This window comes from Crocodylus porosus, unplaced genomic scaffold (genome assembly GCF_001723895.1).
Source record: "Crocodylus porosus isolate Cpor-Errol unplaced genomic scaffold, CroPor_comp1, whole genome shotgun sequence".
Lineage (NCBI taxonomy): Eukaryota > Metazoa > Chordata > Crocodylia > Crocodylidae > Crocodylus > Crocodylus porosus.
The window spans coordinates 6,981,695-7,009,642 of record NW_017728911.1 but is presented as its reverse complement, the minus strand read 5'-3'; the positions used below and the strand labels follow the sequence as shown (position 1 = coordinate 7,009,642).

Below are 27,948 nucleotides of genomic sequence, written 5' to 3'. Positions count from 1 at the left end.
CGTACGGGGCGCTGCAGGGAGCGGGGCATCCATCCCCTGTGCGAGGGGCGCCGGGGCGCTAGCGCGGGAAGCAGGAGGGCCCCCAGAGGACGGATGCTGTGGGGAGCAGAGCATCGCCTATGGGGCGGCCGCTGGGGTCCCTGTGGCGTGGCAGGGCAGGGTATCCTTCGTGCAAGTCTGTAGTCGTGAAGGCAGAGACGCCCCCACATTCAGTTCTCTGAGGGGCCGAAGGCAGGGAAGTCTCCCTTCTCCCACACGCCGGGCAGGTAAGGCGCTGTTCCAGCACTGGACAGCACCCACCGTGATCCCTGGCTGGGAGCTTGCTGGGGTAAGCAGCAGTTTGGCACCGTTTCCCTCACCGTATCGCAGGCTGTGGCACCCGTAGCAGGGGGCTGGGATCCTGGCTTCATCTCCCTTTAGTGAGCAGTGGGGGGTTCCCTGTTGCAGACATCAGGACATCCCCCTGTTCTTCATTCCCATTTGTTGGTTGTTCTTGTTAAATATGAATTATTGTAGCACCTGGGAACCCTAGTAATGGATCAGGGCTGCACACTGCTGGGTGCTTTAGCAAGAGAGAACAAAAATAGGTTTACAAATATTTCTTTCTCAGCCATCCTCATATAACTGCTGATAAAGCTGGAGTAGCAGAGGGCAAGGATATCCATCAGACACCCACCTCACAGAACCTAGTTGGGGTATGCAATGGCACAGTTAAAAGGAGAACACTTGTTTCCCTCCATCAGGATTTCTGTAGCGGGGCGCATTGCAATCAGGCCGCCTTCCTTGCCTGTAATCAAAATACAACCACCCCTGCAAAAAGAGCCCCAAACAAATTTACGTTCTATTGACTTTCTGTAACAAATTATGTAGTAGTTGATCCTGTTCCTGCAATGTTGAAGACCTGCCCTGGGGTCTGTGCGACAATGTGGCACCTGCCACCTAAATAAGAGATGGGCTGTGGGCCTTTGCAGAACAGTATGTGGGCACACCTCAATGCAACAGGCATGCTGTAGGTTCTGTACAGAGCATGTGTTTGCATTATATGTACTATTTGTCATTTCATGTACTATTATGTACTTTTTGTAATTGTCCATAATTCATATCCTTACTTAGATCTTTACTGTCTCTGTTCTTTATTTCAACTAAGTGCAATTTTAAGTTTATTAACAAAACCCAAAAAGGGAAAATAGACTCTGAAATCTTTAAGAATAAGATCATCTTACATGGTAAATAACTTGTACTTGGGACACAGTTATAACTTTGGAAGCTATTTTGAGCATCATTGCTTCTGCCATTGTTAAAGAAAAAAGCTAAACCAAATATTTTAAGTTTTCAGTGGATTAGGGTTGTCGAAAGAATTGAGGAAGGCTACACTCATTGGCTTAGGCTTTGATTCAGTTCTTGGATGGAAACAGAGTGAATGAATTTCCCAATTCTGTTGTTTATCAGTAACTATTAAACTGGAACATTGTTTTCTATCATTGCTTAGTTCTGGCTTACTGGCCTATATTGATGGGTCTTTCATGAGGAAAGAAATTATTAGCAAAACATTAAAAGGTGCATGACTAAGGATAATACATCTTTTCAAATCTTGACCACATAGAGCAACCTCAGAAGCCACTGCATGCCATATTATTATCCACACATAAATATAATCAGTCCCAGGAATCTATGGGGATTCATGTTATACTTTCCCCCCTAAAATCCATCTATTTTCTGGATAATGTCTCTTGAAAAAAATCATGCTTTTTTTTATAAATGCTGTAAATCTATTAAATTATATTGTAACTCTTGCTAGCAATGTTCTGACCTATATTAGCATGATAGCTTACCACAGCAAAAAGAGATTTGAAGGCTAAATCCATAGGGACTATTTCTGGTTGGAGAATTTTCTGTTTGCTCCCATAATCTAGAGCAGAATTAACAAAACACAACTGATATGCACATGGGCAGACTGAAATCAGTAAACATTGGAGGGTCGTGCTATAATAAAATGATGCAACATGCCCTGATAATGTAGTGAAAATCATACATTAAGAGTCATCACTATTAAGTTTGTTACCTCATTGTCCATATATACAAATTCTGAGATGTTCACTATGATCTAAGTTTCTTTCTTTTGTCATGGTTTTGGCTGAATATGACATTTGACTTTGTGCTTCTTAAGCCAAATGTGGCTCTGGTGCAAAATGGTTTAAATGTAACATGTAAAAGTGTGTGTGTGTTTCCATGTACATGATAGAACTATCTATTTATATACTAACTATATGTACAAAGATGCATTGTATATTTAATCTAGCATACACCTGATATAATGGGAAAGATTGCCATTTAAACCAGAAACATTTATAAAAAATTCATAGTAAATAGTATTGGCAAGTTTTTGTTTCTTAATGTGGCTGAAATCAAGAAGAGGAACTTTTCTGTATATACTTTAAAGTTTGTACTTTCTGTATTGGTCTGGATTTCATTCCTGCCCATGTGCTCATATTGGACTACTGGTACTGGACGGATACTACAAGTCCCATACAGCAGACCTGTTAGAGCACCTGGAAATAGTTTATTAATAGTATAGCCATGGTAAAGATATTCCATACCTATTAGACTACAGCTATATGGTAACAACGCAAAGAATCTGCTTTTCCTATGTGAGAGGATACTGATTCTAATATAACAGATACTTTTCTGTGTGGAAGTAATTGTTACTTTGAGAGCTGTTATGAGACGGGTAAAATTCATATAGAAAAGGAAGGAAATGGTTCTCTCTTTCATAGAACTTGCTTAATAAGAAACTAATATGTGCTGTTTATGACACACTGTATGTGGGCTGGGCTGCGTTAAAGTGTGCTTATGATCAAAAAATTGACTATAGACCTAGTTCAGGGAGTAGAGCAGTGGTTCTCAGCCAGGTTGCCACAATGTAGGTGGTGCTGTCATGACAGCAGCTAGGTAAAACTGTCCTGTACACAAGGCTATGGTACGTTTGCATGCTTCTCAGGCATTAGGGCTTTCTGATAAACCTAAAACAGCCAGTAGAACTGGCACAGTCTATAGCCTTTCCTGGTCTGGCCTCCCGCTTCGAACACATCTCCCAGATACAGAGGTGTGCAGGACAGTTCTAGCTGTCCCACACACCTGTGTTTCTGGGAGACCCTGTGCAGCATTGGACTAGGAAGGTCTGGAGCACAAGCCAGCTCTCCTGCCTGCTTGAGATTTATCAGAGAGTCCTAATGCAGGAGGGGAGCACACATGTGCCACAGCCCTTCCCAGTTTAGCTATGCAGCAGACATGGAGGGCAGTTTTGACACCTCATTTGAGAAGGATTGAAGTAAGCTGAGGCAGCACCAACAATCGTTTTCAACTGAGGGTGCTGCCGTATTAAAAAATAACTGGTAGAAAGGTGCTCTGATTCTGATGAGGTTGGGCACCAGGGGAGTAGAGAGTGACTGCATTCATGAGGAAGGATATATGCACACTGATTCCAGTATGTTTCTAGACTAATGCAAATTAATGTTCATATTATTTTTTTAGTTGCACAATTGGCTTCCTATCCCCTGTGCTCATGTGTTATGACTTTCTGCCTGCAGGGTAAAAGGGGCTACGTTAGAAAAGAAAGTATATAGCCTGATTGACTTCTACCACAAATTCAGTTTTAGGCAAAAGGTATAAATTTAAAGTGTGAGCAGGTATCCCAACCTTAGACCTAGAATAACAGGCTATTTGTGGACCTCATTCTTGTCAATTCAAAAGGGGTCAGACAGAAAATTACAAAGCTCAGCAAAGCAGGGTTCTTTCTCCCCTTGAGCTAGCCTGCTTGTATCTATACTTAGCGGCCTCGTACAGACATTCAGTTTCTCCTGTGAGAGTTGCTGCTCTCCCAGAAGAAACCACAAGTGTACAGATCTTCAGGCTTTTTCTCCCACTGTAAAAATGACCACTCAAGGAGAGAAGTAACCTGAGAACAGCCAAGGTAAAATCACTCCTGGGAGAGTTTGTCCTGGGAGAGTAAATGTCTGTCTGTACATGCTGAGTGTCTGTACAAGTAAGAATCTAAAATTCAGTTAAAATATCTCAGACTGTACAAGAGAGGTAGTTAGCCACGTTAGTCTGAGACTAAAAAATATTCTGGATCCTGCACAGGAGGCAGCAGGCATTTCTGTTATCACCATAACTGTTTGCTAGGGGTATGCGAAGCCGGCCCTATTTGATTCAGATTCGGCCTGAAACAGGGACAGTGATTGGATTCGTTAATTCAGATCACTGTCCCTGATTAGATTTGTCCGAGTCTGTATCTGAAGATTTTATGCTGATTTGGAGAATATGAAATTCAGACATAGGCACAGCTTTAAAAGCTTTTTCTACACACCTTGAGGTAGCAGGCAGGGCTTATGATTGCTGCGATCTGGCACAGATGGAGCATCCCACAGGAGTTCCGGGGGGCCCTCCACGTGCTTGGTGGGAAACCCAAAAGTGGACTGGAAGTACTTCTGGTCCACTTCTGGGTCTGCCAGGGAGTGCACCCCCCCCCCCCGTGCTCTCTTGGCTTGGCAATCAGCCACAGGGGGACCCCAAGTACCACCCCCAGACCCAGGAGGCACCAGTCACCAAGCTGGCAGGGTGCGGGTTGCGGGGAGGTCTGTGTGCTCCCTGGCAGAGTGACCAGAAATACTTCTGGTCCACTTCTGGGTCTGCTGCCTAGTGCACTGTGGAGCCCCCCCATGTTCCTGTGGGACACTTCATGTGCCCCCCCATGACTCACAAGTCGCCTGCTACCTAGAGGTATGTAGAAAAAACATTTAAAGCTATCTCTATGTCCTAATCTCCGAATCTTTCCGAATCAATTTGGAGGGTTCCAATTTGATTTGGAGAGATTAAAGGGTCTCCTGATTCTATTCTGATTTGGAGTTTCAGCCACCAAATCAGACCAAATGTCTGCCAAATCAAATCAGGGACTGAAGGTTTTTGCACAGCCCTACTGTTTTCACCGTGGGGTTGATAGCGTTGTAGAGGCACCCTGCAGCTATGTGTATGCATGTAGGTCAGTACTAACTGCCATATTGCTTTTTGTACTCCCTTGATACTTTTGCTGCTAGAGCCAATGGATTTTTACTGCACCCTGGTTAGCTGAGAGCAGGATACTTGTTTCCTTTCTGCTGGTCTGTCTATAAAAGTATGGTGTAATGTAGGACTCTGCCCTTGTGCTATGCAGCAGTACTGCCCCAAGGAGATGTACTTTCACAGAAGGAGATTTGCTACTTTCACAGAATGGTGAAAGTAGCACATCTCAAGTACAATGAAGGGCACGGTTTTGGTATCTCCACATCACATGCAGGAAGAGTTAGATTGCCTTATTAGCACAGCTGGCCTCTTTGCTAGGTAGCTAAAGCTACGTGGCCAATATTTACATCTGTTTACATAACCTGCCATACTTGAAAGCAGAACAAGTGTTACTTTTAATTGCCTTTCATAGTTTAAACAGTCCTTACTAGATTTACTCATGCCTGTCTTCAAAAGTAACACACTGGGTGTTATGTGAGGGTGCTATTTCTTTACCCAACCCATCAGCCTCTTGGATAGTTGGGGTACTTTCTGGACCAAAAGTATTATCTTTGTTAACACTGCAGAAAGTGTGCCAGAGTATTTTCTGCCTGGTGTATTAACCTCAAAAGAGTCAACTAAGTTCTATCTCGATTCATGCATATGTAAAAGGGGGACCTTAATATTTCTCCCCCCTAGATCTCAGATTGAGAGCCTGCTCCTTTTGAAATAAATAGCAAGACTTCCATTAACTCGAGAGGGAGAGGGAGAAGGAGAGGGAGTGGAAGTAGGAGCAGACTCTCAGTCCACATATAAAAAGTTTGGGGTTTTTTTATTTGGCTGTCACGAAAAAAGTTTAGAATTGACTAATCCTTTTAGGCGGACAGTTCAGTTTAACTTTATAATTTATCTTGTAAAATTTCGACTGTATTATTCTTTTTAAGTGAAAAAACTTACTTGTTACCATTCAGCAAAACTTGCCCCACGTATATATCCTTTGACTGGAGAAACACTTGCCTAGGACAGAACCGACATGGTTCCACTGTCCATCATGTTTACAAGATGCAGGGGTGGGAGGGCTTGAAGCTGCCTTAGAAACAATGGGAGCAGTTCTTCCCAGTTTCTGTTTCTATAAACCAGAGTGTCAAACTTAATTGCACTGCCAGCTGGATCTGGACTGTGGGGCTCCTCACGGTGGCAGCCTCGGGGCAAGCAGTGGGGTAGGGGTTAATACAGCCATTGCTCATCACTGATCCACATGCCTGCTTGCTGAGGCTCTTTGTTTGGGAATTTGAAGGCAGGCCCCACCCCCAAATTCCTGGTCTCTTTGGGAGTCTTGCATGCCTGGTGAATCGGCTTCAGAGGCTGGAACCTCTGCTGTAGAACTTGTTGATTAAGGTATATGCTGGGCTTGGATTTGGACTGGTGAGAATAATGTATTAAAGTTTAACTTTTAATTTATTTGTAGGGTGAAAATCAGACCTCAGTTACACCCATATAATCCTAGCAAAGTCATGGGTGTTATGGGAGCATAACTAATGCCAGAAGTTGTTTTAAAAAGTTGGGAAGTATATGTAAGTGATTCAATTTCTAAAGTATTATTAGCTAAACGTTAGAAAATGGGGTATCTGTTTATTGGTTCATTCAAAACCACACTATTTTCACTGTAAGAATTTCTTCTTCTGTTCTACTTCCTTTTTATCTCCAGGGTTCTGTGCTACTTTGATCAGACTAGATTGTAAGATTTTCAGGACAGGCACCATGTATTTCTTGCTCTATAAAGTGCCTTGTGCATCTGCTGCAGTTAAATAAAGCTATGTTTAAGCTAATGTTAAGAAAACTTTATTTGGGCTGCAAAGATGAACCTAGATTTGAGGCAAAAGTTTGAAGGTTGCAAAATTAGTGTCAGGGACTGCCAGATTTAAGATAATTAAAGACTATATTGTAGTACAGATTTAAGGATTCCAAGGCAGTCTGAAATCTGGGATTTCCTCCCTTTCAAGAGCTTGACTTTTCAACCTAAATAACATATTTTTTGTATGGAATTTCTTAATTATTTTTCAAAAATGAAAACATGTAAATTTTTCAGTTATTTTGTAGGAGAGGTGTTAGGGATACATATCACAAGCAACATCTGAACCAACAGCATAAAGGTACAGAATTAATTACAAAAGTAGAGATGGTCCATAGGGGTCAAGTGCTGAGAGTACAAGTGAGAAAAGTGGGGCCCAGCCCATCTCTTTCTCTCTTTCCTTTCCCAAAGTTGAGGGGGAATCCTGGGGCTATTTGCTTAGTCCATTGGAGTGACTGAGGGGAGCCAGACTCTTTCTTCCCACCCCCAATAAACTTTGTCTCCCACTGTAGTGGCTCCTAGGCAGTGTTTGCTACTGCTTTGACAGTGGCATGAGCCTGGTCTTGGAATGTCCATGCTTAGTTAAACTGACAGGCTACCAAATAGCTTCTGAGAAATGCAAGTAAAAGAAATTTCAACAGTTGATGTTTTAGCTAAACCTGAATGGAATGTCATGGGACAGAGAACTTCTGCCACTTGAGAGCACTTTATAGGTCTTCTGCAAACAAAGTTTCTCAAAAAAAGAGACTCTCAAAACAAGAGAGTTTCTCAAAAAAATGTTGCAAACATTTTATAATGGAAATTGTTAGTCACCTAAATGTAGTGCTTGCTGCCAGCTTCCTCCAGAAATAAAAATGAGAATTTGCAAACATCAGACTAAATCCTGATCTTATCCAAATTGGTGTGAGTTTTACCATTGGCTTTTAGTGAGGCTAGGATTTCATCTTGTGTTGTTCATTTGTCTAAGTCCACCAAATCATTTCTGCATTTCTGCTGGGAAATTCGTCATCTGAACTATGCCACTATGCTGTACTGCTTTACATTTTTAGCATGAAGGCTTCTGGCTGCAGAAACTGAATTCTAAAAACTTGTTTAGTTAACTGAATCTTTCAGCTATAAAAGTTTACATTACCATACTACCACGGTGCAAACACTGGGTATATGATGTACATCAGCTAACAAACAATCCATGAATTTACTCAGTATCTAATAGCCTATTGGATTTTATAGGCCACTTCTAATAAATTATCACATTCTTATATGGAAAGGTAAAATTAGTAGGTTTGGTAGACAACTTTTTTTTAATTGAAATGTGAGATGGGTCAAGATGCACATGTTCACTTACGCAATTGATCCAAAAATAAAAAGATCCTTTAAAATATGCACTTCTAAGTATTCATCAGTTTTTTTCTACCCTTACTTCCCTTGTCAGCTGCAACCCCAAATAATTTGAATATTTACTGAATTTCTTTTTTAAGCAAGAGGATATTTGAGCAGGAAAAGCAATCAGTAAAGTAGATAAATAGGAAGGGTTAACTTTTAAATGTACTGTATTTAGGAATTTCAAAAGGGCATGTACTCCTTGGAGTCATTACAGGGCATGGGCATATCATCACCTCCAACTAGAGTGTGACACTGAACTTGGGAAGCTCCAAGATTCACTTAAGAGTTTGTGATACAGTTCCCTTGGGGAGAAGAAACTCAGAGGCATCTGTGGAGTGAACCTAGCACACAATCATAACACAATTATTTTGCAAGAAAATGTGGCCTTATTCTGTATTTCTTATACTGGAAAAAATTGTCATCAACTTCAGAAATTCGGAGGCATCCGTTGAGTGGATGCTGTCTCCTAGACCTCTTGGAGCTTAGTGATCCACAGGGAAAGGAAACTTCAGACTCACAAGAAGCAGTTCCTATACAGTGTTGTTTTCCTCAACTCTCTTGCCTGGTATGATGTCATTGGCTTCATCATCTCTACTTGTTCAGTGTTAATTCTAACCTTCTCAGGAATTTAATGCTGCTACATGTAGCACAGGTTATTTTCAAAAACGTGTGCTTGCCAAGTGAGGATTATGTTGAGGAGAGTAGCTGCTCTCTAGCTCCATCCCAGTCATTGTTCTCCCTTTCTTGAGCTGCATATCCCAAGCTATGAGTGGAGCAAGGGAGTTGTGTAGCCACCTAGCTGAGGCATCTCTCTCTCTCCACTCTGTTCCCTCTCTTTTTTCTGTTCATCTTCACTCACTTCCCTACCTGACAGAAAAGGGGAACCATTTGGACTGTATCATCCATCTGGTTTCTATATATGCACATAGCACACAATCATAAAACAATCATTTTGAAAGAAAATTTGGGCTTATCCTTTATTTCTTATACAGGAAAAAATTGTCATCAACTTCAGTTCGTTTTTAAGGATTTACTCTTTTCTGTAAATTAGATGTAAGCGGAGAGTAAGTAAAACAGACCTCTCTTTGTGTATTTACCAAACTACTAAGCATCTATATTACAGTAATTCAGTAACACTGAAAGGCAAAGGAATTGGGTTCTTATTGTGCTGTGTACTGGGGAAATGTAAATAAAAGACAAGGTTTGCTGCAGTGGGTTTACAGTCTAAAATAATTTAGTTAGAATAATGTGTGTGGTGACAGGTGTGATGACAGGTACTAAGAAGTACCCTAAACAGGCAGATAATATTGTAATATTACTAATAACATCTAATTTGTAATTTAGACTGTTTTTGCTTCATAGCACAAACCTATATTGTGGCGTTTTGGGTTTTTCTGATTAAGTGCAAAACCAAAAACCCCTAAATTGTTTCTAGTATTATTGTTGTATCTACAAATTTTAAACAAATACTATTTAAATCCTTATTTTTCTGTGTTAATCCAGAATTGCTATATGTATTTTAAATTAACATAATAGCAATTATGTTGTTGTTTAATGTAAAGGTTCTGCTGCTGAAATGAAAATCCATCATCCTTTGTAGGACAACATGAGTGTAAATGTCTGCATAGATTTCTTTCCCATAATTTAGCTTCAGATTATTAGAACTGAAGTTTAGCTTCCTTTTTATCACGTATTTTGTTGGTTTAAAGTGATTCCAAGGTCCCGCATGATCTTCTCATAAAAATTGGAAAAATGTGGACTACATAAAACTACTACAACGTGGATAGATAACAGGCTCAATAGCTGCAAGTGAAGGGTAATTATTAACAGGTCCATCTCAGAATGGCAGGAGGTTTTGGGTGGAGTCCCCTAGGGGTCTGCCCTGGGTTTGGTGCTGTTCATCTTTTTTAACTATTTGGATGCTGGCATAGAGAGCTTTTTGAGTAAGTTGGCAAATGATACACGACTGGGAAGGACTGCGAAAATGGAGGATGCATACACAATTCACAAGAATCTTGGAAAGTTGGGCTAGAGTTAACAGGATGGAGTTCAGTGTGGACAAATGCAAGGTGCTGCACCTCAGGAGAAGTAATCAAAAATACAAATTTAAAATGGGTCATACATACCTGGCTGGATGGCAGCACTATAGAAAAGCACTTGGGAGTCTTGGTAGATTGCAGATATAAGTCTGCAATGTGATGCAGCCAAAAGACAAATGCGATTTTAGGATGCATCAATAGAAGCTTTAGGTACAACAAACAGGAGGTGATAGTGCCTCTCTACTTGCCTCTCTACTTGCACTGGTTAGGTCTCATTTGGAGTACCATGTGCAGTTCTGGGCTCCACATTTTAAAAAGGATGTGGAGAAGTTAGAGAAGGTCCAGAGGTGGGCAACAAAGATGATAAAGGGCTTAGAAAGCAAGTCATATGAGGAGAGGTTGAAGGACCTGGGCATGTTCAGCTTGTGGCAAAGGCGCTTAAGAGGGGACATGATAGCAGTCCTCAAATATTCAAACAACTGTCATAAAGAAGAGGGGAAGCACCTTTTCTCTCTTGCTGCAGAGAGGAGGATGCAGAACAGTAGCTTGAAATTGCAGGAAAGTAAATTTAGATTGGATATCCTGAAAAACTTCTTCACTGTTAGAACAGTGAGACAGTAGAATAGACTGTCTAGGAAGTTGTGGACGCTTTGTTACTGGAAGTGTTCGGGAATAGGCTGAACAGCCGTTTGTCATGGATGATCTAAGTATAGCTATGCCTGTGTTGCACCGTGAGTATTTCCCATGCTTCTGGGCTTTGATGGTTGCCCCTGTTGCCCCTTTCTGCTACATGTGTCAGGGTGTTTTTAAGCCTCCCTCAGAGGCATTGAGTGTGGGCTACAGCTAAGGCTGGAGACTTTGACTGGACTTTGCCTGTTCTCGTTCTGGTACCCAAGCTGGTAGTTCCTGGCTAAAGAGTCATGACCCCTCTACTCAGGGTTAGGCCAATCACCGTATTTGTGGCCAATCACCATACCATGGTCAGATTGGTATGAACTGTGGGGGCTTGTGCCTTCTTCTGTAGCGGGGGGCATAGCCCACTACCCGGGGCCTCTTGAGCATTTATGGACAATGTTTTATAGAAGCAGGACATAGACTGTCATGATTCCCCTGATTTACCTGTGGCAGGTTAGGGTGTTTGGTCTTTGTTGTGTAGAATTTAGGTTATGGATTGTGTAGGATGGTTTGAATGGGGATGATCCTACCTCAGGCAGGGGGTTAGACGACATGACTTCTGGAGGTCCCTTCTAGCCCTACTTCTCTATGATTCTATGGAAGCCAAAATATCAGTAAGGGATTTTGTAGGCAGGTTTATTACCTGATATTACTTAACTCATTATTTGGAGCAGAGACCATTTTTTCATTATGTGCTTGTACATTGCCTAGGGCAGTAGGGCCCTCATCCACAATTGTATACCAGTACTACCGCAATACTTACACTACAGTCATATTTTTAAGTTGGCTAGACTTCAGACTTATTGTGTTCCTAAAGTCCTTTGCACTCTCCTTTTAATAGTGAAAATGGTCTTGTCATTTTCCCTTTCTAATTCTCATGTGCTGGTATATATAGGGGTTTTTTTTGCAAGGTTGAATTCTAAAGAGCATAGGGCAATGTTTTGTATCAAAGTAAAACTTAATTGTAGGAAAAAATCAGAAAAAAGTTTATTTTAAGGTTGGTTGGTTGTTTTTTTTAAAGAAAACTTGAATTTGAGGCCTAAACTAAACTGATAGCATCCCTTCAAAATGAATAAACTAACACATCATAACTATTTTCTATTAAAAAAAAAACCCTGTCCCAGGTGTAAGAGAGTAGACTACCTCTGGGGATATCAATGAGTGTTTGGGAAAAATGTTGCTTAACGGATTTCATTGAGTTTCATGACAGTTTTGAGTTATATTCAAAGTGGTCGAATTTCTTGCCAAGCCCATCCCACAGTGGGACTTGACAAATCCCTACAGAGCTGTGCCTTGCAGTATTCAGGATTGAACTGACCCTTATGAGTAGCCTTCTGATAAGGCTCAGTGAAATCCTGATTGTTCTACTGTGTAAAAGATAAGAGAATTGCGGTTACCCTATAATATTAAATGGAGAACAGAAAATTTTCCTTACCAATTGTATTATTTTTAAACCTATATAATACTCTGTGTGACTTATGTCACAGTCTTTTCCTTTTGCAATAATTTTAAATTTATTTAAGTATTTAGGAATTTTTGAAACACTAATCAATGGCAGGTATAATTATGATATACTCAAATTCATGAATGTTTTCAGAAACTTGGCTCCCCATATACCATTTCCAGCATGGCATAAGTAGGAGTGGATGACAGGGGGCACTAGTCTGAGGCACTGAATTTTTGAGAAGGTTCAATAATGGTGGTGGCCGCCACTGACCCAGCCGTCTCTGCTGCCCTGGCTCCTGCTGCTGCCCAGGGCACCAAAACTGCTTGCAACGCCTCTGATTTCCAGTAAAAAATAAGATGACATCCTTTTAGAAATCTGTTTCTTTTGAAAATAAAATTACCAATAGGACAATGATTATGATCTGGAAATCAAGGTCAGACTATCACATTTGCTTCATAAGCCTAATACACAAGGAAGTTAAGAGTTTAGATCAGTGATTCTCAACCCTTTTAGACTAAAGGCACTCCTTAGAAAATTTCATCTCCTAGTGTTCACTCTGTTTTGACTACAGAAAAATAATAGAACAGTTCTTCTGTTGCAAAGAACTCGGATCACAACAGGTCAGGATGTTTTTAGCACTATGGATTCCTATTTTCAATTTCTGGTTTTATCTTGTGAATCACATTTGCACCATGTTATGCTGGTTGAGAATCACTGGCTTGGATGATGTGTAAAAATAGCATCCATTTTCCTGGATCTGTTAACAAACTGTAGAAGTAATTCTGCTGCATATTTAGCAATATAGAGCCACAGCCGTGGTGGATACATTTGCACAGGGGTGTCAAACATATGGCCCATGGGCTGTGTTTGGCCCACGTGGCCAAACATTCCGTGTGGCCCACTGGTAGTCTGGTGGGCTACCAGGAGTTTCAGGGGTGGGGCCTGCCACAGAATTCAAGGTTTCTGGATTTTGATGGACATGGACATCATGGGCAGCCCTCCCGCTCTGTGCTGCTTCCCGAACACAGTTCAATGTTACTGCACGCCTTAGGACCTGTGCTGCCATCTGAAAGCATCTCCCCACTATTGCAGTCCCAACACAGCTGCCTGCTGCTGCTCGACCAGAATTCTACACCATTGCCTAAAAGCCCTATGCCATCACATGCCCTTGACTCCACATGACCACCCATCCAAAGCTCCACCCTGCCCCCCCTGGCACTGCCACCCAAATGCAACCCCACACTGCTGCCTGACCTTGGACCAGCACTGACATCCAGCCTTGGACCCATGCTGCTCTCTGAACGGAGCCTTCTATCACCGTCTTCCCCACCCTGCTGTCCAAATGCAACTCCACTTCAGTTGCTGCCAGTCCTATGGAGCTAGCCTGGGAGGAGCCCCTACAGTCCAGATCTGGCCTGGAGACCAGGGTGAGTTTGACACCTCTGCTTTAGCAGATGCTCCAGTCTGCTGCCTTAGGAATTTGCACCACTTTCTCATCAAGAGACACAGCAGAAGATAATAATTTTGATGTGTAATTGAAAAAAAAATCCTTCTTGGAAATGTTCATGAAGCTTGGATAGGGAAGAGCAATTCTCTTCATTCTTCCACAGAAGTCACCAGGGTTCAAGAAGTCTTACAGGTTTTTGAAAAATGAGTTGCAGTACTGACCAGTGGCAAAATATTTTAAAAGCTTCTTTTTCACTTGATCCATGGTGCTTTTTAACAACTCCTTTGTGTTTTCCTGAAGTTTGGCAGGAGTGGGAACAAATTCAGCTCTGTGTTACTCGGGCAGCTGAATGTTGTACAACAATTGAAGGTATTATTTCATTTGGTATGGGGTTTATTGCTTTTGAAGCATCTGTTTGATTCTAAAATGAGTTTACTTTCTTGGAATTGGGGGATAGAGAGCAAAACAGATAGCTGCCAGCTGACAGAATATGAAAACACTGGATACAGTTAACTGAACAGAAGAAGGATCAAGTATCTGTTCAATTGACAGATTAAAAAATATAAGTATAAGGCTAATAGTGATTAAATAAGTATCTAGCTGTTTTGTAAAAGAGGTTGTTAACACCAGTTCATGTTCAAATAAGCAGGTATCCACATCTTTCTCCCCAAAATCTTAACCGACATACTTACAAGCAGCCCCAGTGAAGAGAACATGGATTGAGTGGGTCATAAACAGAGTGAGACACCTTCTTGCACTTAAAGGAGTTCCTCTGGATCTGGGTGGAGTCACTGAGGGACACTGACTTGGAAATTTGTATTTACATTATTAACTCTTTTATAGATAAATAGAAGACTTCACTCAGCAGAATTGAGTGGCCACTGATACAAGGTGGGTCCCCTCAGCCAATCAGCAGTGAGGGGTGGGACTGTGGCCTCCTCAGCCAATCAGCAGCAAGGGGCAGGGTCACCACAAAAAGGGCACCTCCTTAACTCCCTCCCTGGCTGGGAACCCTGCTCCTCCTGGCTTTCACTGCCCTACCTCTAGGCACAGCCAATAGAATCATGAGGACAAATGACTGACATGTATTTCCACCAGTGAACTGAAAAATGGGACTTTCTGCTGTCCAGTTCTCATTTAGAAACAGACAGAACAAAAGGGTTTAGAAACAGAATGGTTTGGTATAAAATAAGGACCAATGGACACCCTACAGCAGAACCTTGCATCACATGGGCCCTTTTACAGCTTCTAAAATTCATTTTAAGGGGTATTTGCCTTTTAATATGGGGTGTCTTAAAAAAGTAGATACACACTTTTAGTTGGCAGGAATACAGAGACGTGTTGGTACAGCCACAGTCAACTGTCTCCCATTGTTCAGCTTTGCTCGCAATATGAGGGAACTGCCTGGATGTATATGGTGGACGTTTTGAAATGCTTACAGTAATGTACTTTGTAAATTATGCCTCTTAATTCGCTCCTTAAATTGGCACACTTGATCTATATAGCTCTGTTTCTGCTGACTATAGTGTATGTACATTTTTTTTGAGGCACCAACCTCTCTTCAGCTACATACACTACATAGAACAATGAAGTCATAGTCTCATTTGTCTCATTGATTACATTTTTTAAAAAAGAAAATAAGGAAAAATAGCCAGTATTTAGAATACTGCTTTTGATAATGAAGGATTTGGTACTGAAGAGAAATAGATGATGTAGTAGTAACTGCTTTTCTGGAAGCACATATGATCTTGTTATACAATAGTTTCACTAAAACAGTTTAACAAAGCAGTTCCCTAGCTGAAGTAGACTGTTGTATCAAGCATATTGCAGGAACAGCATTTGGCAGGACAAAACATAGTGCATCTGAAACCTTTAATTATAAACTCTAGGTAGCTGTGGGTCAGAGTATCCACATTCTGAAATGACGTGTTAAAGATGTTCAGAAGTTATGCAACAGCTTAATTATGTTTTTAACGCTTGGTCTCTTTTATGCAGGTAACCACAACATTTTCATTAGAACAGAAGTTTAAAATGTTTCCATGAAGAATCTCTTGATTTCTTGTTGATGTAAGAGCTGTATCAAGTTGTGTTTGGTGCAATTTTGTAGCGGTAAAGGTAGTGCATATTGTTCTATACATGTTACACTTCCACTTTGTGGACCACTGGCAGTGTCAGAATGTTCAAGATATTTCAGTTTATTCACTTGCATTGCATGTCTATTTAGGACTATAGGAGTCCCTTCTTTACTCAAACTGAAAGGAAAATGAAGGAAAAGCAGCGATTTTTGGAAACATCTATGATATTCTGCTTCCTAAACTGGAAGAAGAAAAGCCTGTGTTTAAAGCACAGGAGTGGGATTCAGAGATCTGAATTATATTTCTGTTTCTGCCAAAGGCTTCCTGTTTGACCTTAGGCGTATCACTTGATTTCTCTGTATCTTGCTTTCCTCATCCATACATGGAAATAACACCTACCTCACTTGAGTGTTAGAAGTTTAATATTGTGCTTATAAAGAGCTTTGAAATCCTCAAATGAAGCTGCTTTTGAAAAATAAATTACCATCACCAGTGACTGAACATTTATGCAAGTATGACAGAATATGACAGATCTGGGATTCGCTGGCAGCTGTTCTAGGTGTCTGGGTTGCAGCTTTGTACCTGTCAGTCGGAGACTGTCACAAACCAGCAAAAGAGGCTATGGAGGGGAAGGAACATCTCTTTTCTGATTGTTTCTTTTCTCTAGATTCACCCTGCTTAAAAGTTAGGTAACTAATTTTCTTTTTCCCAATTACATAGCCATTAAAGAAGAAACACTGGGATGGTGCAGCTGAAAGAGGGGGTTTTTTCCTTTTAAAAAAACCCAACCTCAGTCTGGCTTTCCAGCATGAGGTCCAGCTGATTAAATTAGCCCGATATTTTCTGAAACCACCAAATATCTCTGTCTTGCACTACAGTAGTTACATTTACAGTATAAGCTATATATCCATTTGAGCTGGTATCAGCACTCACCCTCCCCCAAGGAGATGGTGATGATTGTAACATTTATCATAAAGGAATCTGTCCTACCTATGTAGCTGCCAAAAGCCAGATCAGAAATGGGAACAAAGAGAGTGCTATCTAGCTTCTCAGAAACGTTTCAGCTAGAGGAACTGATGGTGAATTAAGAAAATCACTCTTGCACTGCTCTCCCAGATATCCCCTTGAGGAGCAATGAGTGGGTGTCCTGGAAGAGTACAAGTAAAGGTACGTTACAGCAGAATTCGATGTGAAAGTGACTGTTCTAGTATGTCGGAGCACAAGACTGTTAAACACCCAGACTAGATTCAGTCACATGGGTCAGACCGTGTTCATGCTCACTCAAAAAAACTGCAAATACACAGACCGTGTACTGTGACATGAATCAAAAATAGTTACAACCAGAGAATGACTGGCCTTGTCACAGTAGTGGCCTTTTGTTGAAGGGAGAACCTGTAGCTGAAAGATTTACTTGCTTTGGATCAGCCACCCTAGCAGATCTCCTAGGCTGAGGAGAAGAAGCAAGACTAAACACTGTAATATAACTGGTTCAGAAGAAAAATCAAAAACTGCTAAATACAGAGGGAGTTCATCTGCTTTTTCTGGACTTGGGAAAAGAACAGAAGGCAACTTATGTACTCGTGTATTCAGACAACCCTGGGAATGCATCAGGGAGAAATGAGACACATGAGACCAAGGGCAAAAGTTCTCTGCTTCCTGTAGCAGAGAAACAAAGAAATGGAGCAGACTCAGGTGGCAGAATGATCTCCCAAAGGAAAACTCTTGAGTCCAAATTGTTTTTTTGATCCTCTGTGCAGAACAACTAACACAGGGGATAGATCAGCCCAGCTGACTTTGACAGAAATAAAGCTTTTTTCCTGCAGACTCCTGTATGTACCATCCAATTCAGAGCAGATGGGGTGTGTTGAAGAAAGGTATTTAGAGGTGGGCTCAATAGTATGAAAAGAGGAAAGAAGGAATTTGCTAGTCACCATGAAAAATAAAATGATACGTACAGATTATCAGATTCAGCATGTGACCCTTTTATTTTCTCTTCATTATGATTGCAAACCATCTTTGCAGTAATCAGAGTACTTAATTAGGTAGAGAAGTACTGTATTTACTGAAATCCAAGCTGACAAATTTAAAATGGCACCCCCAGTAATTAGATTCTACATATGGAAAATTTATAAATTTGTTACAATTTTCCATGTATTGAACATAATTAGTGGAAGAGCATCTTAAATTTACTCTTCCCCACACAAGGGTGGGGAAAGCTGTGGCAGAGGGTGAGGGGCCAGACCTCCACCACTTGCTCCCCTGTGCCTTTGCCTGTGCCCCTGCAGCCTGCCTCCCCCCACCCCTTACTTTCCGCTGCAGCTCTGCTTTTCTTGGGCAATCAGCAGCAGTGTGTCCCTGGCCTAGCCTCAGCTCAGCCCCCCTCCCCTCCCCCTGTAGCTCCCAGCTGGGCTGGGTCAAGCCTGGAGGGACTGGAACAAGTAGACAGTAAGGAGGGAGGGGGCAGGCACAAGGGGGCCAGAGGCTGCTGGAGGAAGGCTGTAGGTTTCCCCACTATACCACATAGTCTCCCCCCCTCACTTCCCTAACTGTTTGCCCCCTGTCCTACAAAACAAGCCATTCTGGCCCAAAGCTGAGCTACTGCCTGCCTCAAACCAGTACTCAAATCCAAGATAAAGCTTTCTTATCCCCATGCTGATTGGAGGGAGATTTGGGGGGGGGGGCTTATCTTGGATTCAAGTAAATATGGTAGTCTTATGAAAGTACACTATGTGTGTGTGTGTGTATGTGCACACATGAACAATAAAATAAGATTTTAGTTTTTGAATATAATTTAGTATGGGTGGGAAGGAATCATAAAGGAGCTAAAATTGTGTGACTAGCCCATTCTGTAAAATCAAGAGTTGTCCATAGAGCATATTCTGAGAACATCTGGAGTACAGAATCCATCTCTTGAACTTTTTTGGTTTGTTTCCTGGTATGTCAGCCACTGACTGTATTTTTAAAAACTTGTAGTACTCCTGTCATTTGCTAAAGGATGCTGAATCTGCAGTCAGTTGCTCTATTTCACTTTCTGGGGAAAATGGTCTTATATTTAAAGTCAGACTGTAAATTTGACATGTCCGTTTGCACTACAGTATAAATACAGATATACTTGAGCTAGGTTTAAAACTATCCAGCTCAGGAACTGATATCTGTCTAGGTGCAGCAGCATGGTGGTCAGTATGAGCTAATTCATCCTGTTTCTTTCTAATCCTGAACATAAGTCATTGGCCTTGAACATACAATATTGTTGTTTTGGACCATTACTTTTCCTCCAGTAAAACAAATCAAATTAAAACAGAAAGGGAAGAACATATATTTGTAACTACTCTTATTTTATGGCCTATATTATACCCTCTGTGCAAAAGGAAGGGAAGTTCTTGCTGGAACATACAACATGAGGCAAACAATTTATGGGCAAAAGCAGCTTAAGTGACATGGTTGCAGTATGCCAAAACCAGCACAGGGGTTCCTTGGGACTTTTGGAAGGGGGCATGCCACAGCTTAGGACAGAAAGAGCTGACCCCAGTCCCTTTAGGGCAGTGATTTCCAATCTGTGGTATGTGTACCATCAATGGTAAGCAGACAACCTGGCAGTGTTAACAGATTTATTATTATTACTTTATATGACAAAAATTTGCTGGTGGTACTTAAGGTTGTATCATTTTAAATGGGTAGTGCGCAATCTGTGAGGGATTGGGAGCCACTGCCTTAGGGTGCATGTAGACGCTCCAGGAAGTCAGATCACATTGAAAATATCCACTCAATCTAAATTAGTTCACCCAAGTGTGGACTTTTCACTTAGGGTGCAGACAGAAGTGCAGCTCCTCACCATAACTGAGAATGCTTCACAGAAAACATTCTGAGTTACAATGAAGTTCACTGTTGGTTCTAGAGGGGAGGGGAATCTAGTTGCTGGCTGGTGCCTGCAGCCAGTTTCTGCTAGCAACAGCCCCTCCTCTCTCCCAGCCTACCCTGTTTCAGAATGGGAGGGGAGAAAGACAGCAGGTGGAGCTCAGTTCTAGGGGTTCCCTAGCCAATGCTGGATGGGCAAATTGGAGCCCCCCATGTCAGGAAGAGGCTCCAATATGCCTGCCCCACCCTCTAGTGGGGGGTGAAAAAACCCCAGACCAACTCTGTCTGCTCCCTTAGCCCCCCCCCCCCCTTCCATTTTGAAAACAACTCGAGGCTGGCAGGCAAGCAGTTAAGGCAGAAATTATGAAAATGTTCTTTGTGTTCTTCTGATTCCCCATGCAAGGAGGGGGCAGATTTTCACCCTGTTGGCCATTTTTTGAAGCTGTCTACAGCCATGCACTTGTGTTTGGTTATGACTATAAACTGCTTTCTGTGCTCAGATAGGATGAAAATTGTCACTTCTGTCTGTCCTTAGATACTAGTTAGGTCAATCAAAGTGAAAACTGTACAGAAGTTCAGGGCAGTTGGATCAATCTAAAAATCGCCGACCTGATCTATGTTAACCCTGCCTCTGAGGTAGTTAAACTTGGACTGGGTTTGCCATTTTTAGATCTGTCTAAGTGTCCTGAACTTCTGTACAGTTCCCAGCATAGCCACAGGGCTAGGAAAGCCCAGCTGTTAGTCCCAGCCCTAGAAAAAGAGCCCCTCAAGCCCCTTGGTGGACCCCACTAAACCCCTTGATCATGTCAGACCCCACCAGCCCCCCTCAGCTGACCCCAATCCCCCCCATGGACCCCGCCTGCCCCCTGATTTCCCTCCCCCAATTCTCCCCTGAAGCCTGCTTCCCCCCAAACCCAATCCCTGCTAGCCGCCTTCATCCCATCTTACCTTAGATCTGGTGGCCATATTTAACTTGATCTAATCTCCCCCTAACTTCCCCAAATTTCTGTATGCCACCTTAGAAACATGCTCTACATGCAAGCCAAATGGTCAAATTCATTGTAAATTTATGCCAGTAGATTTGGCATTAACTGTTCAGACACACTGAGTTTCATCAGAGGTCAAATGATTGGAAATCTTTTATAAGGACCAGTGTTTTCTGCTGGTTTTGGTAGTACTGAGCCATTTTGTGTTAATATAACATTTTCCCAGACCTTTTACAACTGTTTTCTTCCCTTCCTCAGGATGCAGGTTCAGTTACAATAGCCCCACTGCATTTCCATTGGAAATTATTCTGTTTTGTGCATATCTCTTCTTTCTCAAACTGCTAAAGAGAGTTCATGCTCATTTAAAAACATATATTTGTCAGCAAAAATCGTCTCTTTGATGCAAGACCAAATCTTGGAAAATGTTTTTGTCACGAAGAGAAAGAAACTTGTGCCTAGGCCCTATTTTACCACTGATCATTCCTCCTCCAACTTTCTTCTGAAAACCCACATCTTCGGTCTCACATAGAAAAGTGTGACTTCATATTAGTTTAAAGGAATTGTCAAATGTAAACACACTCAAAACTAAATAACCATATGATTTTCCTGTTGTAACCTTTCATCTAAAATTAGGTTTTGAGCTCTTCGGGGGAATTTCTAATCACTTCAAAAAATGATCAGTAAATTACTTACTATGTTTTTTTAAGTATTGTGTGCCTAATAATAAGTGTCAGGTTGATAGCTTCTGAGATCTTAAAAATTGTATCACTTTGTTTCCTATTGTACTTTTGCCTAATTCTATCATGATCTTAGCAGCTGAAGCCTTTGAAAGCCTAGCATTGAAAACAAATGCTTTGTATTATGTGGAAGTCTGGTTTCCCAGTTTTTGTTTGGGGGATTTCTTTTTTGTTTCTTTTTAAATTTTCAAAAGATATAGAACATCCATCTCAAAAGTTTGTGATCAGTTGGATGCTAAAATCATGTCTGAGTTTAACTATGTTGAGGGTAAAGTGTCATAGGAATTGCATGGGATTTGTGTTTGTGGGGGTTTTTTTGTAGGAACAGTATCTCATGAACTATAAAGAACAGAAATGATCACTAGGTAGAACTTAAAACTATGGCTGGTTCCTCAATTTAGGAGTGTCTTGCTAGTACTGCTTCAAGACTTACTTGCAAATTTTCTCATTTTATTTGAAGACACTATAGATTTTTTTGGCTTTCTCTTGTATTTCTAATTAAAACAAGCCTTTAAAACAAAATAATATTTATTTTTTGATGAGTGGTAGATTTTGTATATACCATCAGCAAGGAGTGGAATATTCTTAAACTGGGTTTTGCTTTCTCTTGAGAAGCAGTATGGTCCAGCAGATTGAACACTGGGCTGGGAGCCAGAAACATAAGAATTCTAATTCTGACTCTGGTACTGATTTGCTCTGTGGTCTTGGGTCTAGATTCTAATTAGTGGATATATACAGTTTCAAGCCAGTATGTAGTTTCTTTGGGAGTATAAGATCTGTGGTTTGTAGCTGCAGGCTAGTTGGCAGATGGCAGTTGGTTTGAGAGGGGACACATTCAGTGTTGATGTTAAAATCCTAACTATGTGTTTCCTGACTTTCTGATACTATTTTTGTTTGATTTAAATGTGTTTTCAACACAACTGCTGACACAAACTTAACTTCCTGCCTCTCATATGTTTGAGGGTTTTTTTAACATTCCCTTTGAATTTCTTTCCTTTAAAAAATGTGAATAAATATGATAGTTTCATAAAGTTGTTCTAATTTTCATAGTTAGTTGTAAATAAATACCAATCTTAAGTTTTGTGTTGTATGTATAGTAATCAGTTCAGTTTCAAGGTAGGGGTAATATCTGTATTTCAAGGATATAAAGAACTGTGTGAAAAATACACAACAATTTATTTTTATGTTGCTCATCCCCATAATGTTTCAATCTTTTGCATCACAGGTATAGATTCTCTGCATGATTGTTGATTGAAAACATCCTTTTTACGTGACCAGTGTCTTAGGAACTCATTGAACTTAGGAACTCATAGAGGAAACCAGACAGTCACCTTGCTGGAGTCACCTGACCGCAACTGTCTTTCCTGCCTGGTGCAGGGGGCTGGACCTGATAATCTTCTGAGGTCCCTTCCAACCTTACAATCTGTGAACTTAAGGCATTAAAGGTACGGTTAAAATAACACACAGGAAGTCACAATTCCCTGAGGCATTGCAGTTGTCCATCACATCAGTGACAGTAATCAGAGTCATTAAGTTTGCAGGGTATGAAGATAGGGAGAATGCTCCTAGTGTGCCAAGGGAGGGCTCTTGAGCACAACTGCACCTCAGCTTTTGAGGGTGGAGTTAATTTTTTTGTGGGCATGGTTTGTTTTTATAGTTCATGAATAAGTAGTTCTCTAAAGGTTCTCTAAAGGGTTTATTTTATTAATTAAGCTAATTGAATCAGATGAGGTCTTTTCAGTTACAGTTGGTGGTATATTTCCTGAAACCTAGTTCCAGTGTAATGAAGTTTGTCACAGACTGGTCCAAAACACTACTTTTTTCAAGATATACTTCAGCATTTGGTGTAAGTGCTATAGAATACAATTACAGTATATAGCTTTAATAAAGGCAGACCAGGCTCTTGGTTTCTGACTGCCACAAGTATAGATGAATACAGGGTGTGGAGAACTCCTTGTAAGTTCTCCTCATGTCTTATGCACCCAGACAAAGCCAGCCAGCCACTGTCTGATTCAGTTATTGCTAGCTGTTTGTTTCCTCTCTCAAATAATAAAGTAGAATAATTTTTATCCCTAGTTTCCTTCTTTGACTTGTTTTATCCATCTATAAATAATACTAGTCCTGTATTTAGATTGCGGTCTTCAAGTTAAAATACAAATACAAGATTATATATAGGCATAAATTTATTTATGTTCATATTTTCTCTAGTCTGTCATTTTCCATTGTGCATTCATTACATTTCTGTTTGATATTTGGAGGGAATATATATTCAAAAGTGTATTTAAACATTAGTGGGGATGTTGAAATGGGGATTTTGTCTACATTTTCCAACATTGCTGGTGCTAATTCAGTTGCACTGGTATTAGCGATATCAGGACCTTAGACAGACTGCTAGCCACCTGTAGTTCTTTAAATACCACCTGGATTAGACATTACATGAGCATGGGTGGATTAATTTATTTAGATAATACTGACCCCCATTGCCACAGTAACACATGCCTCATCATCTTAAATCAGTTTATTCTCATAACACCCCTGTGATGTAGGGAGCAGCTGTTATCCACATCTTACAGAAGAATAACTAAGGATAGAAGTAGAGATTCCTGACATTTTTTTTTTTTGGCAGTACAAATGGTGAGCAAATAGATTTCCCTACCCTTTGTTGCACCAGATTAGTGGCTGCAACAAAAAAGTAATGTAAAATAGTATAGTATCAAGAATACCCAGGATGTCTATTTGTTCTGTGGCAGAAGAACACAAGCACCCCAGAGCTGCCTGCATTCCCCAGCTGCCCCAGGCAAGTATTCTGGGGGCTTGAGGCACCCTGGTAATTTGTCTGCAAGACTGGGTCCCTGAAACTCTTGGAGCACCTGCCCAGCTTTCCCCACTAACAGAGACCCAACCTGGGATCTCCATGGGCACATCTTGGTACGTGGTAAAAGTTGGTATGGGACCCATGGAATCCCTGGTGCCCCGTGCTTCCATTCTGCATCAACCTGCTTCACTCTGCTTTACGTGGAGGCGCAGGTCAGCGTGAGTCCTATAGTAGCTCCCACTCCAACCTGTTTTGGGGAATTACTAGCCACCCATGCCTCCTTGTTGGGACCTGCATAGACCCATGTCTCCGTGTGAAGCACAGGTCAGCATGGGACCCAGTGTAGGTCCCAGCATGGAGGCATGGGGTGCTAGGAATTCACAGGTCCCATGTTGCCATGTACCTCCTTGCCAGGAGCCACACCCTCCCTTGCATAAAGATGCATGGGTTGAGGCAGGTCCTGCTGTGGAGGTATGGGGCACCAGAAATTACCTGACTCCTGCACTGCCCTGTGCTTCTGTGTCGCCCTGTGCTGGGACTTGCACTGACCTGTGGCTTTGCAGGGCCCAGTGCAGGCCCCTGGTGAGGAACATGGGGAATCTCCAGACAAGTGTTGACATGTGTTATACCCAATAAAATGGATCAGCTGTGATAGAATGCATCCCGCCACAGCTGATCTACATCATTTTGTGATGTCTGTTTTTAACTTAAGACACAGAACCCATGATAGACACAGGATTCAACACAGATGTGTTCAAGCAGTGACTCTTAACTAGGGTACATTGAGATTCTTTCAAGGGTGCTGTGAGGTGCCATATAGTGTTATCTCTTTTAGGTGTGCAAATATGATCCACAAGCTAGGCCTAGAGAGTTCAAGTAGAAATCCATAGGAAAGACATTCAGACTTGTTATGGTCTTTCTGAGTTTTTTGCAACAGAAGGATTGGGCTATTATTTTTCTGTAGTCAAAAAACCAAATGATATCCAAGAGTTGGCATTTTTCAAAAGGTGCCTTGAGTCTAGTAAGATTAAGAGTCACAGTTCTGGGGGGCAGGCTTGACCCAATCCACTGGAGCAGCCTCATCCCCTCAGAGGATAAAGTACTTAAAATGTTGTCAGTAGTTCCTAGTTTATTTGCAGTGACACTTCCCATTTGTCTTAATGTTAAGCTACACATAATCACTGTGGTTTTTGTCTTGTAAAAAAACATTTTATCCCAGGACAAAGCGCAGTTGTTCAGACATCTATGTCTGTTGTTCCAAGGCAAACCCTAAAATATTTCACAGAATAACAAATGCTAACAGTTTTGCCCTGGGACATCACCAAGTGAGTCTGAACAGTTGTCCCAGGATTGTATCACTGTATTTCATAGATTCATAGACTTCATAGATATTCAGGCTAGAAGGGACCCTGGAGGATCATTGAGTCCAGTCCCATGCCCCAAGGGCAGGAAGTCAGCAGGGATCATAGAATCCCAGCAAGATAAGTATTCAAATGTGTCTTGAAGGCCTTCAGAGTGGGTGCTTGAGCTGCCTCCGGTCTATTCCAAACCCTGGGGGCTCGGACAGTAAAGAAGTTCTTCCTTATGCCCAGCCTGAATCGGTTGCGGCAGAGTTTGTGACCGTTCAATCTTGTCATCCCTTGGGGCACTCTGGTGAACAGACATTCCCCCAGATCCTGATGAGCACCCCTGATAAACTTATACATGGCCACCAGATCACCCCTGAGCCTGCGCTTTTCTAGGCTGAAGAGTCCCATAGCTCTCAGCCTCTCATCATAAGGTCTGTTTTCCTGACCTCTGATCATGTGCGTGGCTCTCCTCTGCACTCTCTCAAGCTTCTCCACATCCTTTTTGAATTGTGGAGCCCAAAACTGGGTGCAGTACTCCAGCTGCAGCCTCACCAAGGCCGAATACAACGGGAAAATGACATCCCAGGATTTGCTTAAGCATCTATGGATGCAAGCCAGCATTTTGCTTGCTTATATTAATAGCAGAAAAGTGGCAGTGTGTTCAGTCACTCAGTAAACCCTGACTGGAAGGGCAGTTGTGTGTACTTGCCAATCCCAAGACTTTTCTGTTTGAGAACAAACACAGGCATAGCTTGTCCCAGGCAAAATGCAGCATCTGTTCCTAGCCTTAGTAACAGTAGGACTATCTTGCAAAATTCTGTAGTGGAGACAATGTTTCAGCAGCCATCAGTTATTTTAAATACGTTAATTTGAGGATTCCCTGTGTGCTTCTTCCTCTATTGCAACCATGGGCGACTGGTGCCACCTTAGTCAGGAGGGCGCATGCCCCCCTGTGACCAATCCCACTGGCTGGGGTGGGGGTCCCCTGCGGCTAATCCCACAATGGCCAATCACTGCAGCCACTTCCAGGAGTGGCTGCGGCTGCTTCTGGGAGTGACTGCAGCGATGGCTGACACAGGCATGGGGGGCACTGGCGCTCCCGTCTGCCCCCCCTGCCCATCACCTAAGTGGCGAGCATGGCTGGTTGGGGGGGTGCACCAGCACTCTCAAGGGGTGCATGTGCACACCCTACATGTTGCCACTGATTGCAACCGGTGGAAGGACACAAGCTAACATTTTTGTTATTTACAGAGAAGGCAGCTCATGGGAGGGTGGGCACTGCAAAAGGTCCTTTTTTCAACTTGTTTCCCTCTAGTTCAGTGGTATCCAGACTTTTTAGACAGCAGACCACTGTTAACCCTCAGAATTTTTTGCAGACCAGTCTGCCCCCTTATCTTCAAACAAATGTTATAAAGAGGCACAGTGCTCAGTGTGATCTGCAGCTGTTTACCATGACCTCATGGGTCATCATTCGTCTGTTGACCACATTTTGGGAACTTTTGCTCTAGTCTGTTGTGCTCTGAAGGTGATGGGCTTAGAGCACTCCTGTAGAATAAACAATTTTGGAGGGTTTGAATCAACAGAGTGTAAATAATATTATGGTTGGATGGAGTGGTAATGTTTAATTTTGTATGATGGTGGTGGGAGGGAACTAACAGACTGGACTCCTTGAAAAAAATACTCTTAAGGATCTCTTTCCTCTGATGTTTGCACTTGGGATTTTATACAAACTACATGGAACCATATGGAGGTAATGTTTTTTAAAATATACATTTGAAGAGATGCATTTTGAAAGAGAACAGCTCAACTTTGTCTTGCAGCAAAGTATTTGTTAATTTGCACAGTATGCATCATTTTCCATCGTTCCAAGAACTATTCCTTCCTCGTGCTTCAGTGATCCTCTTTATACTCTACCCAAAGTAACTAATGAATCAATTAACTCCAGTCAAATAAGTTGAGAAAAATTGATTACACCTAAATTAAGAAAACCTAATGCTTACATTCAACTTTAATAGAAAATCAATAATTGTTTTAATACCTGAATTCTAGTACAGGGCTGTCCAGCTTCTAAGACCTCAGGGACCACATCAGTAAGGGCTACACACTGCAAGGACCGTACCAGGTGCACTGCACAGATGCTCCTCATTCTGCCACTGCTGCACAGCGTGGGCATGATCCCCCCCAACACACACACACACACACACACACACACACACACACACACACACACACACACACACACACACACACA

General features: G+C 41.8%; 2 protein-coding genes across 5 annotated transcripts in view; one reads left to right on the top strand and one right to left on the bottom strand.

Annotated features, from left to right (window-relative positions):
* The window catches only part of TMEM266 (transmembrane protein 266), a 155,776-nt gene that overhangs the window by 5,957 nt on the left and 121,871 nt on the right, over positions 1-27,948 (top strand). Inside the window, exon 1 of one of the 3 annotated variants that reach the window (XM_019533364.1) lies at positions 22,885-22,978. The exons of the other annotated variants lie outside the window; for them this stretch is intronic. The gene's annotated coding sequence lies outside the window, so the exon portion shown is untranslated. Of the gene's footprint in view, positions 1-22,884; positions 22,979-27,948 lie in introns of those variants that run through there. 3 annotated transcript variants of the gene reach the window in all.
* Positions 1-27,948, bottom strand: part of NRG4 (neuregulin 4) — a 97,731-nt gene that overhangs the window by 56,189 nt on the left and 13,594 nt on the right. The gene's annotated exons all lie outside the window — the stretch shown is intronic.